The 20,595-nt window shown below is 42.2% G+C and overlaps 1 protein-coding gene across 2 annotated transcripts in view; it reads right to left on the reverse strand.

The window, feature by feature from the left end:
* The window catches only part of Dysb (dystrobrevin binding protein dysbindin), an 82,962-nt gene extending 78,719 nt beyond the window's left edge, over nucleotides 1-4,243 (reverse strand). For both annotated transcript variants that reach the window (XM_090378636.1, XM_090378635.1), the window contains exon 1: nucleotides 4,179-4,243. The gene's annotated coding sequence lies outside the window, so the exon portion shown is untranslated. The remainder of the gene's footprint in view (nucleotides 1-4,178) is intronic.
* Between the last annotated feature and the right edge of the window lie 16,352 nt (nucleotides 4,244-20,595).

Below are 20,595 nucleotides of genomic sequence, written 5' to 3' on the forward strand. Positions count from 1 at the left end.
ACCAACATTGGCTTAAGTTTAAAATCACCACAGGCATTGGACCCTAATAGCAGAGTATCCTTCATAAGCTTATGACCAGGCATGTGCCTCTGTAGCCAAGTGGGCAGGAGCAGCAGTGCATAGCACATGTTTCTTGATTAGACCGGGGTTCGAGCCCTTGACCACCAAATACGGAGGATGCGGAAAGGTCAGGGAATGACCACCGCATATCCCTGGAGCAATATGGCCTTAGTTGCTGATGCTCCTAAAAACCAAAAATAACAATAACAATGACCAGGCAACGAAGTGTCTTCTTTTGTGATGTATGTTCACCTAGGCATCCTTTTCCAAAAGAGGCCCGTTTCGTCTGTATTAAAGACTTGTTGAGGAAGGTAACCCTCCTCTCAATGAGCTCTTGAAACTCCACCTTAATCAGCTGCTTCCTGATCAGCACTGCAAGCCACTCTATGCCTTATGACACTTTTAATATTGGACCTTTTTCTAAAACGGTCGGACCAACCTTTGCTGGCTTTAAAGTCCCCATATTGTGTATTGCTAGCTGAAGGTATTTTATTCTTTAAGTCCTCAAAAATCTGCTTTGCACGTTCACAAATGTATTGTCCAGGAACCGTATTACTCTTCATTTGTTTTTCTTTTATCCACAGCAAAAAAGCCTTTCCATTTCTACAATCAGTTCTCTGCCTTTTTGAATTGTGTTAGATTCATCACTTAGTTTAACTTTTTTAAGATTTTCTTTTTGTTTCACTATGATAGAAATGGTCGACTGTGAAAAATCATATTCACGCAACCAATGAACTAATTTTAGCACCATCATGTTTTTCACTATTTCTTGTTTAATTTTAATTGAAATTTTCTTCTTACTGCGCTCTTTAGGGGCCATATTATGCAATGCTGTATGTTCAAGAATTCAATACAGTAAATTTATGGAAAGTAAGCAAAAAAAAAAATCACTTGAACTAAAGGATATGAAAACAAAACAAGTGCTCAACACATTTATAAATTCTGCTATTGGCTAATACAAAGGATCACGTTGTCTGGTTGGAGACAATCGTAAGCCATTGTAGAGTGAAATAAGTAGACACCAGAGATCACTGGTTAGTAGAATCAGCGGCTCAAATCATTAAAATGCACTACACGTTCACCGTTTATTGCTATGTTTTGTTGTAAGAATGAATTTTAAATGCATTTGTGATATTTTTTTAAATTACAGGACTATTAGCCTAATTTCTTATGCTAGCATGGTTCTTCTTAAAATCATATTGAACAGAATCTCAACAAAACTTGAAGAAATGCCAGAAGGGCAAGCAGGTTTCAGAAGGGGTAGAGTAACCAGAGATCAGATCTTAAGCCTATGAGTGATTATTGAAAAATGCAAAGAATTCAATGTTCCATTCGTTTTGTGTTTTATAGATTATGCAAAAGCATTTTATTGTGTTCAACATGAGAAACTATGGGAAATTATAACTATTATGGGTTTCCAAATCCACATAATTCAGCTGATTAAGCTACTGTATCAGGAACAGGAAGGAACTGTGAGAACAAAAATGGGAAACATAGACTTTTTCACAATAGGTAATGGTGCCAGGCAGGGCTGTATTTTGTCACCTCACCTTTTTAATCTTTATGCTGAAGGTGATTATGCTGATTTATGCTTTGTGTGTGAAGCTTTGGAAGATTTAGAGACTGGCAAAATTGTAGGACTGAAGATAAACAACCTTCGTTATGCAGATGATACTGTGCTAATGTGTAATTCTAAGGATCATCTTAAAGAAACTCTGAGGAGAGCATGTGAAGCAAGTAAGAAAAAAGGATTGTTTCTGAATGTGTGTAAAACTAAAATTATGGTGATTAGTGATAATCTCGATTCCAGTAAAGTGAAGGATAATGGGCAAGATATCGAAGAAGTTGATGAATTTGATTACTTAGTGATTGATTTGATTACAAGAATAAATAAAAATAGTGACTGATCAAATTATGTAAAGAGACGACAGGCAACTGTTAAAACGTTGGTCACTGATCTGATAAAATTATGGAGAGATCATGATCTGCCCCTAAAGACGAAACTGAGAATCACTGATTCATTAATTTTTCCAGTTGTCACTTATGGATGTGAAGGTGGAATCTGAAAAGAGTTGACAGGAAGAAAATTGAGGAATTTGAAATGTGGTGTTACAGGAGAATATTGTGTATTTCTTAGTTGGATCGAAGAACAAATGAGTGGATATTGAATAAAATTGGCAAGCCTAAAATTCTTCTTCATAGCATCAACAAAAGAAAACTCAAGTTTTTTGGTTATATAGTAAGAAGGGAAAATTTTCTGTTGAAGAATACAATGGAAGGAAAAACCGAGTGGAAGAGAGGCAGAGGAAGACCTGCAACTAGGAGGAAGGATGGGATCAGTGAAATTCTGGGCATGACACTTTGCAATGCTGCTCATATAGCACAATCGATGCAGTTGGAGGAATTTGTTGGTGGCCACAACAGATCGTCAGGGAGCTATGTGACTGGAAGAAGAACCCAAGAGAAATGTACCAACTGTGTGGTACTACACTCAGGGAAGTGGAAAAGACCTGGTGGTAATTGTGCAATTAAATATGAAGTTCACTGAGCAGTGCAGACGGGCTGCGAGGGCAGGTCATGGATTCTTGTCAATGATATATAGGAATTTTGCTAGCAGGGAGGTGATTATCCTGTTGTACAAGGCAATGGTCAGGCCACACCTAAAGTACTGTGTACAGGTCTGGAGGCCTCATTTTGAGGAAGAATGTAGAGTTGCTAGAACAAGCAAAGAAGGGCAACAAGATTGGTTAGGAAACAAAGGGGTGCTCTTACCAAGAAAGGCTTAAGTTCTGCAAATTACAGTGCCTGGAGGGCACCTGCAAGGTGATCTGATTAAGGTGTATAAGGCCTTGAATGGGTTGAGCAAGCTGAATGCTGATGGGATTCTTCCTCTTGTCCAGATTAGATTAAGAACCTGAGGGGGCATAGATTCAAATTGAGGAAAGACAGTTGTGGAATGGATGTGCCGAAGTTTGCCTTTAGCTAGCAGGTGGTTGATTGGTGGAACAGACTTCCATCTTTTGTTGTGGAAGTTGATAGCCTAAATAAATTTAAGGCTGAGCTGGACAGGCATTTGCAACAAATAAACGGGTGAAATGGGAGGGTTTTTTTTTTTTGCATAAGCTTGCTTTCTTGCATTGAATGCCTCTACTAATGCTAACTTTTAAAGGATATTAGGCCAAACTTTAATCAGGATCCCCAGGATATTATATTGAAATTATCCATTAATAAAGCCTCATTTCCAATACCTGAGTATCATCGAAATTCACTGCTAATTCATCAAATAATGCTATATCCATAGGAGGGGGGCATAAATTACAATTATGAATAAAGTAGACAACAATAGCATCGATCACTTCAAAAGACAATGAATTAGAATTATAACTATGAACTCTAAAATATTTCTTTAAAGCAATTAAGTCTGCTCCACCTCTCCTGCCAACATGGCTACACTGAAATACCTCAATCAAAATTATTATTTGTGTCTAATACATGCTAACTATCAGAGACAAAAAAATTCTTTTAATATATAAGCAATTCTTTGTCTTCTTTGTCACAGCATCTGTCAATATCAAATCTGTAGTTGATTAATTTAAAACAATGGTACGTTTTATTGTTTTATTTTTTGTATATTCTGTGAATGCATTAAAATAAACATACAACTTATTTTTTTCTTCCTGATGATTGAAAACCAATAAATTAAATCGTTTCACTTATGCTCTTAGAGTAGAGGTAAAGCCTAAACTCGTTTATTAACGACCTCAAATATTACTAATCTCTCTCTACTCATCATACTGTTGGTACTACCACATTCCAATCATGCTGTAATAAAATACTTGCTATTGGTTCACCAAACTGCTATTACAAATTTTATTTCCCAGACTGACTGTTTTGTATTGCCCCATTCCGATTAATACAATAGGCTGCTGCATCCAAAGAATTTTATCCTATGGCTCTTAGTGCTCTATATGCTTAATTTCATAAAGCACAACACAAAATGCAGATTAAAAATTAACAGTCAGATTTATGGCTAAGATTTATCAAAGACATACATGCATATCGCGAACATTCATTGCTATTTTTATCATGCCATGATCAAATATTGAAAAATTACTTACTTTACACTATACTGTAGTTTAAAAAATCATAAACAAAACGCCGTGACCACCTCTGATTAAAAAACTATCTTTACTGACAGTTGCAGGAAGTGACAAGGCGCCACCACAGCCTGAAGAAAAATAAGCGCAGCTGTTTCCTAATAAAGACCAGGAGTTCAACGACTTATTTCCTTATTATCCCAATTAGTGAAGTGGAATAAGTAGAGAAGGTCTAGTGTACAGTTTCGCAGGCAGCAAAGATAACACAAGATAATACTTCAAAGAAAACAACTTTGTGCTGTGGAGAAATTAAATAATTTACTTTGCAAGCAATGCGTGAAATGCATAACAACCCTTTCACTAGCGTAGCTACCCTTTTTCGGGCCAGAAGGCAAATAACATGTTCGGACCACTACTTAATTAATGAAAATTGCAAAAACTATGGGAAACGATGACTATTATGGGTTTCCAAATCCATATAATTCAGCTGATTAAGCTATTGTATCAGGAACAGGAAGGAACTGTGAGAACAAAAATGGGAAACACAGAGGTTAACAGGAGACAGCCAAAGACGCCGGGCCCCTAAATGGCCCGGGCTCGGAGGCAATTGCTTCGCCTGCCTACATGGTAGCTACGCCACTGAAACCTTTACAATATGATTAATATGCTCACTCACTGGACAAAAATTTGCAAACTTCATCATCGGGTGGTTGGTTGGTGGAACAGACTTCCATCCCTTGTGGTGGAGGTTGATAGCCTAAATAAGTTTAAGGCTCAGCTGGACAGGTATTTTGAACGAACAGAGGGGTGAACTGGAAGTGGGTTTTTTTTTTTTTTTTTTTTTTTGGCTGATGCTGCATAAGCTTGCTTTCTTGCATCAAATGCCTCTACTAATGCTAATGCTAATACGGCCACCTTTTGCGGGAATAATAAGCAAAAACGATAGGTTTTTGCTTATTATTTACATAATTGTTATTTTATATTGCACTTAATACGTTGTCTTATAGTTCTAATTACGCTGGTTATTTTTATTTTTATTTGTATAAACAGTTTTTGTAGATATACGTAATACTTTATAAAACGTTATTTCATTCGAATATTGCAGGCATTGTTTTGTATACAGTGATCGGGAATTCAAATTTTTTATTGAGGTAGTTAGGTAGCTCTAACGTATAATTATAGAAACAGTAATACGCTTCACTGTTTCTATTAGATAGCGTAGTATTGACATTTAATTTAATTTAATTTATTGATCTTATTAATTTAAAATATCATGCCCCAAACTAGAGCAGCAAAGCAACGGGCACAAAGTGGCAGGAGTGCTGTGACTCGGGGGAGAACTGAGGGGGCGATTCTCCAACGCATCACAACCTTAAAAAATGTGCAACTTGTGAAATGTTTGCCGAACTCTATGGAACGGAACATGATATTGCCGAACTATCTGGAACGGAACATGATATTGCCATGATATTGCCTATAATTCCACGATAGGAGGGAGTATATGATGAGAGCCTTGTCGATCAATTCGGCCCTGGAAAGATTGTGCAAGGCTCAAGGGGTAGAATTTTTTTCAGCCTGGACTGTACTTGTTAACAGGAGAGATTGCTTCTACAGGGATGGGATACACTTAAATAGAAAGGGTGCAAGAATATTTGCTGATGCTATCGAGGCAGTGTTAGGTGGGTCGGAAAACTGCTAGATTGGGGGGAGACAAAGACCAATAGATTGACAGTAGCCACTGGCAGAGGTGAAAGCGATTCTTGCACTGCTTCTATTAGAATGAGCAGAAGCCTGAAAAACAAGATGCATGGTATTTCAGAGACTGCTGGGAGCCATTGTGGTACAAGTAAACATATGGGTTGTGTTAGGGTAGCTAAGAATAGAAACAGGTGCAGGTATGCTAGGAGTTTAGTAAATAAATTTGATGAATTTGAGGTATTGCTCAAAACATCGAAGGCAGATATTGTTGGGATATCAGAGACGTGGTGTCACACAGATATAAGGGATGCGGAACTGCAATTTGGGGAGTACAACGTCTACAGAAAGGATAGACAGGATAGGAAGGGGGGAGGTGTTATGCTATTAGTTAAGAAACACATAAAAACCAAGGAAGTGAAGCCAGTCGACATCGCTGGACAGTGCAGTGTGGAGTCAGTTTGGTGTGACATAAGCATTGGGAGATCAAAATTGAGAGTAGGAGTGTGCTATAGGCCTAATGACTCTGATGAGTATAATAAGGAACTGTACAGGGAAATAGAGTGGGCCAGTAAATCAGAGTGTCTTATAATGGGAGATTTTAATTTCCCAGATTTTGACTGGAATTTGGGGGCTGGATACTCACACACTAGCAGGGCTTTTGTGGATTTATTGGATGATTGTTTTCTACATCAGCATGTTCGGGAGGCAACTAGAGGGAGTAATACACTTGATTTGATTATCAGCAGTGATTCTTCATGCATCAAGAATCTGCAGATAAATGAACCACTAGGTGGCAGTGATCACAGTGTTCTGAAGTGGGATTTACTCAAAGAGGTAACTACCATTAGGGGTAAAGGGAAGGGTTATTGCTTCCGTAAAGGCGACTACGATGGACTGAGACAGTATTTAAATTCTATACAGTGGGACCAACTGATGATGTTACCAACAGCAAATTCAAAATGGGAAGCATTCAAAGAACTTATCTTGGAAGCTACTAGGCTTTACATACCAACTAAGAAATATTGTTCAAGGTTTAGGCCAAAATGGATGTCAGATGAACTAATGAGGCATATGGCAGAGAAGAAAAATGCATGGGATACTTACAAATTAACACATGACACAGAAGCCTATGATAGATACAAGTTGATATGCAACCAAGTTACAAAGGAGGTTAGGCAGGCGAAGGCAGATTACGAGAAATCCTTGGCAAGGGATGCAAAGAAAAACAGCAAAGAGTTCTTTACTTATGTAAACTCTAGAAGGAAAGGGATGAATCAGATTGGTCCACTTGATATTGATGGGTCAAGTGTTGATGATCCTGCTCAGGTGGCTAACAAACTAAATGAATATTTTGCATCGACATTCACACATGAGGAGTTATTCAGCGAGGGGAATGCCAGAGGTGTATTCAACTCTAGCAGTAAGTAACAGAATCTTGAAATAACTGGGAGTAAAGTGGAGGAGAAACTGTTGAAGATAAACACAAGAAAGGCACCCGGGGTGGATGGGATCTATCCAGTTATATTAAAGGAGGCAGCAAAGGAAGTAAGCAAACCCTTAGCCATAATTATGAGAGCTTCCTTGGACTCAGGGGAGGTACCCATAGACTGGAAATGTGCAAATGTGACCCCAATTCACAAAGGAGGATCAAAGGCTGACACAAGTAATTATAGACCTGTGAGCTTGACTTCTGTTCCAGGAAAATTAATGGAGGCACTGGTTAAAGACGCACTGCAGGATCATTTAGACAAGACTTCAGTTATAGCTCAGACACAGCATGGTTTTGTTAAGGGGAAGTCTTGCCTGACCAACTTGATTGGATACTATGATGCAGTCACAAAAGAACTGGATGCAGGGAATAACTTTGATATTATATACTTGGATCTTAGAAAGGCTTTTGATACTGTTGCACATGGAAGACTGCTACACAAATTGGAGCAGTGTGACATTGGAGGCAAATTGCTGCTATGGATAAAGGGGTGGTTGAGGGGGAGAAGACAGAGTGGTAATTAATGGACACTGCTCATCGTGGACTGATGTTATTAGTGGAGTCCCTCAGGGCTCAGTGTTGGGTCCATTATTGTTTTCTGTATTTATAAATGATATTGATGATGGTATATCGGGATTAATGTCCAAGTTTGCAGACGATACAAAGGTTGTCAGGGTTGTCAAGGACACTACTGACACTATGCTTCTGCAACAGGATCTGGAAAGGTTGAGCAGATCGGCTGAGAGGTGGCAAATGAAGTTTAACATTGACAAATGTAAAGTACTACACATGGGAAACAACAACCCCAGAGCAACGTATCAACTCTATGGCACAACACTGACAGTGGTAGAGAATGAAAGGGACTTGGGGGTGATTGTGCAGGCAGATATGAAGTTCTCTGAACAGTGCAGACGGGCTGCAAGAGTAGCTCATGGAGTATTGTCAATGATATACAGGAATTTTTCCAGCAGGGATAAGGAGGTGATTATTCCATTGTATAAGGCGATGGTCAGGCCACACCTAGAGTACTGTATACAGGTCTGGAGGCCTCATTTCAAGAAGGATGTAGAGCTGCTGGAACGAGTACAGAGAAGGGCAACAAGATTAGTGAATGGAACAAAGGGGTGCTCTTACGAAGAAAGGCATAAGTTTTGCAAATTACAGTGTCTGGAGACTAGGCACCAGCGAGGTGATCTGATAGAGGTGTATAAAGCCTTGAATGGTTTAAGCATGCTCAATGCTGATGGGATTCTTCCTCTAGCTCAGAATAATCACCTGAGAGGGCATAAATTCAAATTGAGGAAAGACAGATGTAGGATAGACGTGCGGAAATTTGCCTTTAGCCAGCGGGTGGTTGGTTGGTGGAACAGACTTCCATCCCTTGTGGTGGAGGTTGATAGCCTAAATAAGTTTAAGGCTCAGCTGGACAGGTATTTTGAACGAACAGAGGGGTGAAGTGGAAGTGGTTTTTTTTTTTTTTTTTTTTTTTTGGCTGATGCTGCATAAGCTTGCTTTCTTGCATCAAATGCCTCTACTAATGCTAATGCTAATGCTAATGGGGGATTTCTTTGTGTGTGCGCGATGTAAAGAGTGTAAGGAAATCAGGCGACAACTCAGCGTTGTTATGGGCCTATATGAGAGTTTGAAGGACAGGGTGGATGCCCTCGAAAGATCTAAATTGAGGGGCCCATCAGGCTCTCAGCTGCCCACATCAACGCCAGAGCTTGCACTTGGTCATCACGCAACACAGCGGCAACCCCCAAGGCAGATTGCGCTGGTCCCAAAGGAACTAGTAGTTGTTGGTAACTCTATTGTCAGGGAAACGGGAAACATCCTTTGTAGAGAGGATAGATGGAACAGGACCAGGGAATGTCTGCCAGGGGCAAAGGTTGATGACGTTGTAGGCCAGATATCATCTTTTAAGGGCACAAAAGGTGATATAGTTGTACACGTTGGCACTAATGATATTAAGAGTAGGAGATCGGCAGAATTACTTAACAAGTACAGGTCACTGATGAAAAAAAGCCGTGAATTAGAGTTGAATTTGAAAGTGTCTGCAATTCTGCCCAGACACGATAGGAGGGAGTATATGATGAGAGCCTTGTCGATCAATTCGGCCCTGGAAAGATTGTGCAAGGCTCAAGGGGTAGAATTTTTTTCAGCCTGGACTGTACTCGTTAACAGGAGACACTGCTTCTACAGGGATGGGATACACTTAAATAGAAAGGGTGCAAGAATATTTGCTAATGCTATCGAGGCAGTGTTAGGTGGGTCGGAAAACTGATAGCTTGGGGGGATACAAGGACTAATAGTTTAACAGTAGCCGTAGGCAGAGGTGAAGGTGATTCTTGCACAACTTCTATTAGAATAAGTAGCGACCTGAAGCGAGGGGTGTTGGGGGTTTCAGGGAAGGATTTCAGTCATCGTGAAACAGGTGGGTATATGGGATGTGTTAGAGTGGCTGGGAATAGGAATAGGTGCATGTATATTTGCATGTATACCAATGCTAGAAGTATAGTAAATAAATTTGATGAATTTGAAGTGTTGGTCAAGACATCAAAGGTGGATACTGTTGGGATATCAGAGACGTGGTGTCACACAGATATAAGGAATGCCGAACTGGAATTTGGGGAGTACAATGTGTACAGAAAGGATAGACAGGATAGGAAGGGAGGAGGTGTAATGCTGTTAATAAAGAAAAACATAAAATCAAAAGAAGTGCATCCAGTTGATATAGATGAACAGTGCAGTGTTGAGTCAGTTTGGTGTGAAACTTTTGCACTGCGAAAGCAAAAATTAGAGTAGGAGTGTGTTATACGCCTAATGACTCGAATGAGTACAATGAACAATTGTACAGAGAAATAGAGTGGGCTAGTAAATCGGAATGTCTTATAATGGGGGACTTTAACTTCCCAGATATTGACTGGAACTTGTGGTTGGGCACTCACACACTAGTCAGAATTTTGTGGATTTATTGGATGATTGTTTTCTGCAGCAGCATGTTCGAGAGGCAACCAGAGAAAGTAATACTCTTGATCTGGTTATCAGTAGTGATCATTCATGTATTGGGAATTTGCAGATAAAAGAACCACTAGGTGGCAGTGATCACAGTGTACTGACGTGGGATTTAATTACCATCAGGGGTAAAGGAAAGGGATTTTGCTTCCGTAAAGGCAGGTACAGTGGTCTCCGACAGTTTTTAAATTCTGTACTGTGGGATCAACTGACGATGTTACCAACAGTAAATTCTAAGTGGGAAGAATTCAAGGAATTAATCGTGGAGGCTACTAAAAGTTTCATACCTATTAAGAAATATTGTTCAAGGTTTAGGCCTAAATGGTTGTCAAATGAACTCATGAGACTCGTAACAGAGAAGAAAAATGCATGGGATGCACGTAAATTATCAAGCGACTCAGTAGCCTATGGCAGATATAAGTTAATCTGTATTCAGGTCACAAAGGAGGTTCGGCAGGCGAAGGCAGATTACGAGAAATCCTTGGCAAAATATGCTAAGAAAAACAGCAAGGATTTCTTTACTTATATAAACTCTAAAAGGAGGGGGTTGAATCTGATTGGTCCACTTGACATCGATGGTTCGACTGTTGATGATCCTGCTCAGATAGCAAACAAACTGAATGAGTATTTTGTTTCTACATTCACACATGAGGAGTTATTAAGGTTTGAAAATGGCAGAAGGGTATCAAATTGTAGCAGGGTGCTTAATGACCTTGTAATAATTGAGAGCAAAGTGGAAGAGAAATTGTTGAAGTTAAACGTAAGAAAAGCACCTGGGGTGGATGGGATCTATCCAGTTATATTAAAGGAGGCGGCAAAGCAACTAAGCAAACCCTTAGCCATAATTATGAGAGCATCCTTGGACTCAGGAGAGGTTCCCACGGACTGGAGATGTGCAAATGTATCCCCAATTCACAAAGGGGGATCGAAGGGTGACACGAGTAATTACAGACCAGTTAGTTTAACTTCTGTTCCGGGTAAAATAATGGAGTCGCTGGTTAAAGATGCATTGCAGGATCATCTAGACAAGACTGCAGCAATAATTCAGACACGGCATGGGTTTGTTAAGGGAAAGTCTTGTCTTAGAAATTTGATAGGATATTATGATGTGGTTACAAAGGAACTGGATGCAAAAAATAATTTTGATATCATATATTTGGATTTCAGGAAAGCTTTTGACACTGTTGCGCATGGAAGACTATTGTACAAATTGGAGCAGAATGGTATTAAGGGTAAGTTGCTACAATGGATAAAAGGATGGTTAAGTGGGAGAAGACAGAGGGTGGTAATCAATGGGTGCTGCGCTTCTTGGACTAATGTTATTAGTGGAGTCCCCCAGGGTTCGGTGTTAGGTCCACTGTTGTTTTGTATATTTATCAATAATATTGATGAAGGTATATCAGGCTTAATGTCGATGTTTGCAGATGATACAAAGGTTGGCAGGGTTGTTAATGACAGTAATGGCAGTGTGCTACTGCAACAGGTTCTAGATAATCTAGATGGGCTAACAAGTGGCAACTGAAGTTTAACCTTGACAAATGCAAAGTACTGCATATGGGTAGAAGTAACCCCAGAGAAACGTACCAACTGTGTGGTACTACACTTAAGGTGGTAGAAAATGAAAAAGACCTGGAAGTAATTGTGCAGTCAGATATGAAGTTCTCTGAGCAATGTAGACAGGCTGCCAGGGCAGGTCATGGGGTTTTGTCAATGATATATAGGAATTTTGCTAGCAGGGAAAAGGAGGTGATTATCCCTCTGTATAAGGCAATGGTCAGGCCACGCCTTGAGTACTGCGTACAGGTCTGGAGGCCTCATTTTAGGAAGGATGTAGATTTACTTGAGCGTGTACAGAGAAGGGCAACGAGATTGGTGAGGGGAATGAAGGGATCCCTCTTACCAAGAGAGGCTTAAGTTCTGCAAATTGCAGTGGCTGGAGACTAGGCACCTGCGCGGTGATCTGATTGAGGCATATAATTAGCATTAGCATTAGTAGAGGCATATGATGCAAGAAAGCAAGCTTATTCAGCATCAGCCAAAAAAAAAAAAAAAAACACCACTCCCATTTCACCCCTCTGTTCGCTCGAAATACCTGTCTAGTTAAGCCTTAAATTTGTTTAGGCTATCAACTTCAACAACAAGTGATGGACGTCGGTTCCACCAACCAACCACTCGCTGGCCAAAGGCGAATTTCCGCACATCTATCCGACATCCGTCCTTCCTCAATTTGAATTTATGCCCTCTCAGGTGATTATTCTGAGCAAGATGAAGAATCCCATTGGCATTGAGCATGCTCAAACCATTCAAAGCCTTATACACCTCTATCAGATCACCTCGGCGATGCCTAGTCTCCAGACTCTGTAATTTGCAAAACTTAAGCCTTTCTTCGTAAGAGCAACCCTTTGTTCCATTTACTAATCTTGTTGCCCTTCTCTGTACCCGTTCCAGCAGCTCTACATCCTTCTTGAAATGAGGCCTCCAGACCTGTATACAGTACTCAAGATGTGGCCTAACCATTGCCTTATACAAGGGAATAATCACCTCCTTATCCCTGCTAGAAAAATTCCTGTATATCATTGACAAGACACCATGAGCTACTCTTGCAGCTCGTCTGCACTGCTCAGAGAACTTCATATCTGCCTGCACAATTACCCCCAGGTCCTTTTCATTCTCCACCACTGTCAGTGTAGTACCGCAGAGTTGATACATTGCTCTGGGGTTACTGTTTCCCATATGTAGTACTTTACATTTGTCAATGTTAAACTTCATTTGCCACCTCTCAGCCCATCTGTTCAACCTTTCCAGATCCGGTTGCAGCAGCATAGCGTCAGTAGTGTCCTTAACGACCCTGCCAACCTTTGTATCATCTGCAAGCTTAGACATTAAACTTGATATCCCATCATCAATATCATTCATAAACACCGAAAACAACAACGGACCCAACACTGAACCCTGAGGAACTCCACTAATAACATTAGTCCACGTTGAGCAGTGTCCATTGATTACCACTCTCTGTCTTCTGCCACTCAACCATCCCCTTATCCATAGCAGCAATTTGCCTCCAATGCCACACTGCTCCAATTTGTGCAGCAGTCTTCCATGTGCAACAGTATCAAAAGCCTTTCTAAGATCCAAATATATAATATCAAAGTTATTCCCTGCATCCAGTTCTTTTGTGACTACATCATAGTATCCAATCAAATTGGTCAGGCAAGACCTGCCCTGAACAAAACCATGCTGCGTCTGAGCAAGTGCTAGTTCAGCCAGTCAGTTGGAACCGACGACTTGCTGGAAATCCAGCAGTGTGAGTGCTGCTATGGTGGCTGGGTCATGTTCAGGAAGGTCTAGTCCAGGTGTCGTCATTGAGACTCCATTTTGTGAGTCTGTGTCACATCCAGACTGAAGGCTGGTCCAGTAGTCCGTGATAACGAATAGTGGGGTGGTCAAAACCGGGAATCCAAGATATTATGGTCAAGTCCAGGTATCGATGGTAGGTCTCTTCTTGATGAGATGTGTCACGTCTGGTCGGGAGAAGTTGGTCCAGGAATCAATGATGAGGAATTTGTCAAGGTATGTGTGGACCCTGTCTTTGATTGCACTGTTAGTATTGCCCCAACCAAGTGGGGAGACCAGTTGATTATTTGAGATGTGAGGGATCAAGTTGGGTTCTGTACTCCGGATGGTTTGTTGGTCTTGTATAATTTGGTCCAAGGCGTTAGCATCCATGGCTCAATGATGCGCAGCAACATTTGGCAGTCATGGTTGTTATGACCTATTGATTCGGATGTTAAGGTGGTGGTAGCACTTTCTGCCTGGTAAATAGGTCCATGGCAATTTGAGTCAGAGCTCTGTAAATTTCTTCATTCTGTAGGGTGAGGTGTTCTTGATTTTGGTAGTTGAAGCGTAGTCTCGTTATTAGGATCCTCCTGAAGTCCCCGTAGATATCACAGCTGCGGGCAAGGTGCTCCCACGTCTGATCCTCTCCACAGTGGCAGTGGGGTGAGTCTGAAATTCTGAAGTCATGCAGTTTTTTTCTGGAAGGGGCCATGTCCAGTGAGGAGGTAGGTAGCATTGAGTCCCGATGAAAATCAGACAGGTGTGAGGGGATAGAAGGCCCTGACATCCGGGAAGAATCTTTTGGTGACAGCGCCTTTAGTTGAGGTCTGCCATCTCTCTTGCCAGGTGTCTGTTAGATGTTCATTAAGTCTCTTCTTTTCAGCGTTTCTATTATTTGCTGGGTCAGTGGTGAAACCTGCACAGGTAACTGCTCTTCCTTTGGCTATTTGATAGAGCAACCCATGATGAACAATCTCCAGGTCCAGTGGAAGAGATCCAGTGAGGTTCCGGAGCGCATGGGTGCTGACAGTGCGACAGGCACGCGAGGACAGAAAGAGAAGAGAGCGCTGGATAGTTCCTAGGCGCGATCGGTTTACTACTGTATTGTCCTTCTTGTACCAGACTCCAGAGGCATAAGTGATAACCGGGATGAAAACTGCCTTATAGAAGGGGGGACAGTGTTCTCTTCTTTAAGCCTCAAGCCTCAAGAGTTGCCAGTCCTTTCGGGCAACTCTTGAGACTTGGGCAGCATACTCCCTGATCTTAATCCTGAGTTGATCTAGATGAGGACGGAAGGAAAGGTTTTTGTCTAAGATCAAACCTAGATATTTAAGGTCTGTTTTTAGTTTTACTGTAACACCATTGACCTTGATTTGGGGTGGTCTTCTCAAATCAACGGTACCTTTTAGTAGGATCGAATTGGTTTTCTCTGGGGAGATCTTTAGGTTGTTTTGCTCTGCCCAAGCTTGAAGGGTGGAGATGGCCTGGTTGGCAGTTGCTTCTAGTTGGGCTCTGTTATTGGCAGAAAAGAGCATGACCAGGTCATCTGCATAGGCCTGGGCCTGTACATTGTTGAGTTTGGTGTTCAAGAAATCATCCAGCACCAGATTCCAGAGGAGAGGCCCCAGGACAGATCCCTGAGGGCATCCCCTGAAGACTGGTCTGGAGACACTGCGGGTTATGTTGTACATCTGGCCGCATAGCCTAGGGTCCGTGGAACACCACAGACCACTAGTTTCCATCACTGGCACTGGGAGCCGGACCAGGTATGTGGGAAGAGAACTCTGGCTGGCCGACCCTGGGGTTAGCCTGAGCTTCCCAGGGAGAGCCAAAAAAAAAAAAAAAATAAAATAAAATAAAAATAAATAAAATAAAATAATAATAATAATAATAACAAAAAGAATAAAATAAAAAATAAAAAATTAAAAAAAAATAAAATAAAAAAATAAACAAATAAAAAAATAATAATAAAATATATATAAAATAAAAATAAAAATAATAAATAAATAAATAAAAAAATAAAAAATATAAAAAAAATAATAAAAATAAAAAAAATATATAAAATGAAAATAAAAAAAAATAAAAATAAAAATAAATTTTTTTCTTCTCTTTTTTTGAAATAGGAGAAGGGGTGAGAGATTGAGGTGAAGAAAGAAGGTAAGCAGAAGAAAGAGGGCGAGGTAGGGTGGGCTTTTCTCTTCTTCCTGAGGTCCCTACCTCAGGAAGAAGAGAAAAGATTGTGAGGTCAAGTGACCCACAAAGTCAGATTGCCTAATAGCATGACCCTGCATTTGATGTCAAATGCCAGTCCCACTCCCAGAGGAGTATTTATATGAGTTCCTACACAAGTAGGAAAATCAGATATTGTCCTACACCTTGAAGAGAGGAGGTGCCGGCAAGTGAGTGGGTGCCACATTGGGCAAGTGGCCCAGTGTCAGCAATTTAATCTTCTTCATCCAAGGGTGACTTGTGGGCAATGAGCAGTGTCCCACACTGGGTAGAGGACTTGGATAACCTTCTCTTAGGGGATGAGAGGAGGCACATGGATTTATGAAGCTCGAGGATTGCTTGGAGTTCTTGTGTCTATTGTAGAAAAGTCCTTTTTGAGTTCGTGGGTTTGTCAGATAGCTTCCTTTGTGAACGTCGAGAGATTCCTGTTAGTTCAGGATAAAGATCAATATCCTGTTTGTATTTTCTTTGATTCCATTCAGGATATGTTCTGTGAATTGAGTTTTGGGTTCATTATAAGATGGGGGTACAACTCGCCGGTCCTGGAGATAGGTCTTGATGCATCCATATAAGTTTTCTGGGACTTGCGCCCTCCGAAGCCTGCCGAGGACGCTGGGCCACCAGAGGGAATCGAAGGCACCAGCAAAGTCGAAGGAGATTAGTAGAAAGTATTTGGAGTTGCAGTTGGTAGCAGCTTCAATGATTGTTTCCAGTGCATCTACCGTGGAGCGTCCCTTCAGGAAACCGTACTGGTTAGGTGAGGAGAGACCAGCGTCATTGTAGTAGGCTTCTATTCTATGGGAGATCATCGGTTCGAGAAGTTTGCTGAAGACTGGCAGCAGTGCAATTGGCCGGTAGGATTGCGGCAGATCATGTGGTTTGGTTGCATTCTTCAATATAAGTCTAACGGTTGCAGTCCACCACTGTGTGGGGAAGAATCCTTGGTGAAGACAGTGGTTTAACAGGTTGAGTATAGTTGTGGGAATAAGTTCAATGGCTTTCTGGACGATTTCTGGATCGAGCATGTCTCTGCCTGGAGCCTTCTTATTTCTGATTCTAGATGCAGCTAAGTTGAGCTCAGTTGTGGTGAAGGGTTCTTCAATTGCAGTTGTGCGATATGTTTCATTTTCCGTGCAGAGCTGTAGCTGTTCCGTTGTGTGTGGGTAGGCAGGCTGCTGGAAAGTAGTATCTAGGATATTATTGATAGTGTCTTGCCACGATCTGGTGTAGAGAGTCCGTTCGGTAATTTTGTGGTTGATACGACCTTGCCTCTGGGGAACTTGTTAGTGGTCACTTTGTGCACAACCCCCCAGGGATCAGTGCATACCAGGGCTTCCCGTGAGCGCCTTTTATGCTGTTTTATTGTTGTGGTATACTGGTTCCTGGTCACTCGATATTGCTGCAGTAAAGCCTCTGTTTCTTCTGGACGCCATGTTCTTCTTGCACGTTCAGAGCGTTTTCGTCGGTAAATGACTTCGCGTCTAAGAGCCTGGAGTTCTGGTGATCACCAGGGGACAGCACCAGGTGTGAATCTCTTCTATTTGATAGCCTTGTTTGCAGCATTAGTGACGAGCTGTGTAATTGTGCATTAATGCTGGTCTGGGCTGAGGCTGCTAGGATTGAAGCAGCTAGCTCCACTGTTCAATTCCTCCTTAAAAAGGTTCCAATCAGCCTTATTCAGGGCATATCTTTTTTGTTGAGTTCGGTTGGTTGGTTGAGTTACTAGAGAACCGTGTAGTTGGAAGGTTAGTACCCTGTGGTCAGAGGTGGTCCAGTCCAGGAAGCAAGGTGCTGAGCAATGGAGCTTGAGGCTAAGATGACATCTATGGTAGCTTCCCACAGGGTACAGGAGAAAGTTGGCAAGCAGTTAGGTTTGTTTTGAATAACCAGGTTGCTGTTAGACAAGTAGTCCTCAAGACGTTGGCCATTTCTATTTCCTCTGTGATTTTGAGTTCGGCTGTGCCAGGCTGGGGACCTGCAGTTAACATCAGCCCCTATAATGAGTTTTGCATTTGACATTTGTAGCTGGATGGTCTGTAGATATCGGGTGGCAGGAAGAATATCTTCCCCCGGTCGACAGTATATCGACACTAAGTAGAATTGCCCCAGTGGTGAAATTACATGGGCGCACACAGCCCAGCTAGTACACAGATCAGTGATTTTGGTGACAGTCAGTTCGGGATTGCGAACGATGATCGCGGCCCAGGGTGTGTCACCATCAACCTGGACACTTTAAATCTCAAGGGGTAGCCATTTACTTCCTTGTTATGAGTGTATGGCTCCCGAAGAAGCAGCACATCTAAGTTCTCTTCATCTGCCTTTTTGACCAGTTGTGCAGCAACAGCCTTGGACTGCTGAGCGTTATGTTGTGCTATTTTCACAGAGTGGATATTTATGTTTGGTCTGTTACTCCCCATATCCTATTCTTGATTGTACGTGGACGAGTTAAGGTGTAAGGTGTAAGGTATATTGTTGTCATGCGGCCCCAGGGGTTTCCCCCATCTCCGCGTTGCTTTCTTTGTGGGTGTACCAGTTTCCTGGGAATGCCAGAGGTTTAAAAGTGTGTGGGTATTGTACCTGTGTAATGTCGTGTACCGTTGTTCATCTGGTCATTTAGCCGCTGGACCCCTGCTGGAGCCCAGCGTTGCCCCACCTTCGCCCCGTGGAGGCAGACCAGGAAACACCAGTAGACTAAGATTTACTCTGGCAGGTCCTGCCGCTTAATTTCCTGAGATTTCGGCAGCTAGGACCTAAAAAAAAAAAAAAAACTTATGTACACATACACATATATGCACATATACACAACAGTGATACATAATATATACGCATCCATGCAATCGTAATTACTTTGGATGTTTGCATACAGCACGTGTGCATGCATTCATATGGCAGGAGTAGGGCATTGCGTAGGATAATTAGGCCGAGACTGGGCGAAGATTATTTTTTTGCTAGATTAAATTTAGTGTGTAGGGCGCTCGCGTTGTGTATAGATAGAGTGGGGGAGGGGAGGAAGAAGGTTGGGGGAAAAGGCAGAAGTATGGGGGACACAGAAGAGATTCCCCCAGGTGGTCAGTGAGGCATGCCCATGCCTCACCAGAAGGAAAGGTGGGGTAGCAGGGGGCGAGGCGACTGGTCATCTCGTCCTCCTGCCAGGAAGGGATATTAAAGGAGAGCCAGGCTAGTGCTTGGCTCAGGCCGCCAGAACAGCTGCTATTCGTCCTTCATTCAGATTTTTTGTCTATCTTCATGGTTGCTTAGTAGTCCATCTTTGGTGTTATGCACATTTTGGCTTCTAGCCATTATGTGGCTAATGTGCATTCAGGTCCCGTCTTCTTCTGTACAGGGCTTCAGCGAACTTTGAGAAGGCAATATATTCCTGTCTCCCATCCAGGAGGTGTTGTTCTCTATCTCTGGGCAAAAAAGTGATCCGAGTGATGAGTTGGCAGCGGAGGTCATCATAAAGCTGGCATTCATGCATGAGGTGGTGCCAGCTCTCCAGCTCTCCACAGCAGCAAGTAGGGTCATCTGTAATGCCCAGGGCTGTAAGTTTAGCCTTAAAGGCACCATGTCCTGTTAGCAGGAAGGTCGCGTGGAGTCCCGGCGTGAACCATGCTGGAGCCATTGGATAGAGTTTTCCAACGTTGGGGAAGAATCGTTTGGTGACTTCTCCCTTTGGGGAATTCTCCCATCTGGTTTGCCAGGTTTGCATGAGATGATTTGCAAGTCTCTTTTTCTCAGTCAAACGATTTGTGGTAGGATCTGCGTCGAAGCCGGCGAAGGTGCAGGCTCTTCCCTTGGAGAGTTCATATAATACTCCACATTTAGCTACTTCGAGGTCTAAAGGTAGGGTTCCTGCCAGCACCTGCAGCGCGTGGGTGCTAACTGTTCTGCAGGCCCGGGTTATAGCGAGCATCATGGCTCTATGGATAGAGTCGAGGATTCTGCGATTTACAGCCATGGTGACTTTGGGGTACCAAGCTCCGGAAGCATAGGTAGCTATCGGCAGGAAGGCGGCTTTGTAAAACAGCTTGAGGGTCTTCTTTTTCAATCCCCAATCCCTTTTTGCGACTCTGGTAACAAGGGCTGTATAGCCCCGTATCTTCTTACGGATGTATTTCAAGTGTGCCTGGAAGCAGAGAGTGGGGTCCAGTATTACTCCCAGGTATCTAAGTTCCTTGGACAGTCGTAATGTGATACCATCAATCTTAATCTGTGGGGGTCTCCTGTAATCTAGGGCACCCTTGAGGAGAATGGAGTCCGTTTTGGTTGCAGAGATCCTAAGGAAGTGGATATTGGTCCATTCTTGTAGGATTTTAAGGGCATGATTTGCCTTTCTTTCCAGCTGAATTCTGCTGTTTCCCTCTATCATCAGGATGAGGTCGTCTGCAAAGGCTTGTGAAGACGCCTCTCCAATATCGGTATTTAGGAATTCATCCAAAACGATGTTCCATAACGTAGGTCCTAAAACGGAGCCTTGTGGACAGCCTCTGTTGATTTTTCTGGTGAGTATTTTATATGAAGCATTCACCATGATGAGTCTACTGGAGAGGTAGCTTTGGATTACTCGATAGAGGTTGCCTGGCATCCCACTCCCCCGGAGCCGGGCCAGGATGCTCGGCCACCAAAGGGTGTCAAACGCCCCAGCAAAGTCGATAGAGATAGCCAGGAAAT

Source organism: Mastigoproctus giganteus, chromosome 7 (assembly GCF_048544385.1).
Source record: "Mastigoproctus giganteus isolate SK-2022 chromosome 7, ASM4854438v1, whole genome shotgun sequence".
Lineage (NCBI taxonomy): Eukaryota > Metazoa > Arthropoda > Arachnida > Uropygi > Thelyphonidae > Mastigoproctus > Mastigoproctus giganteus.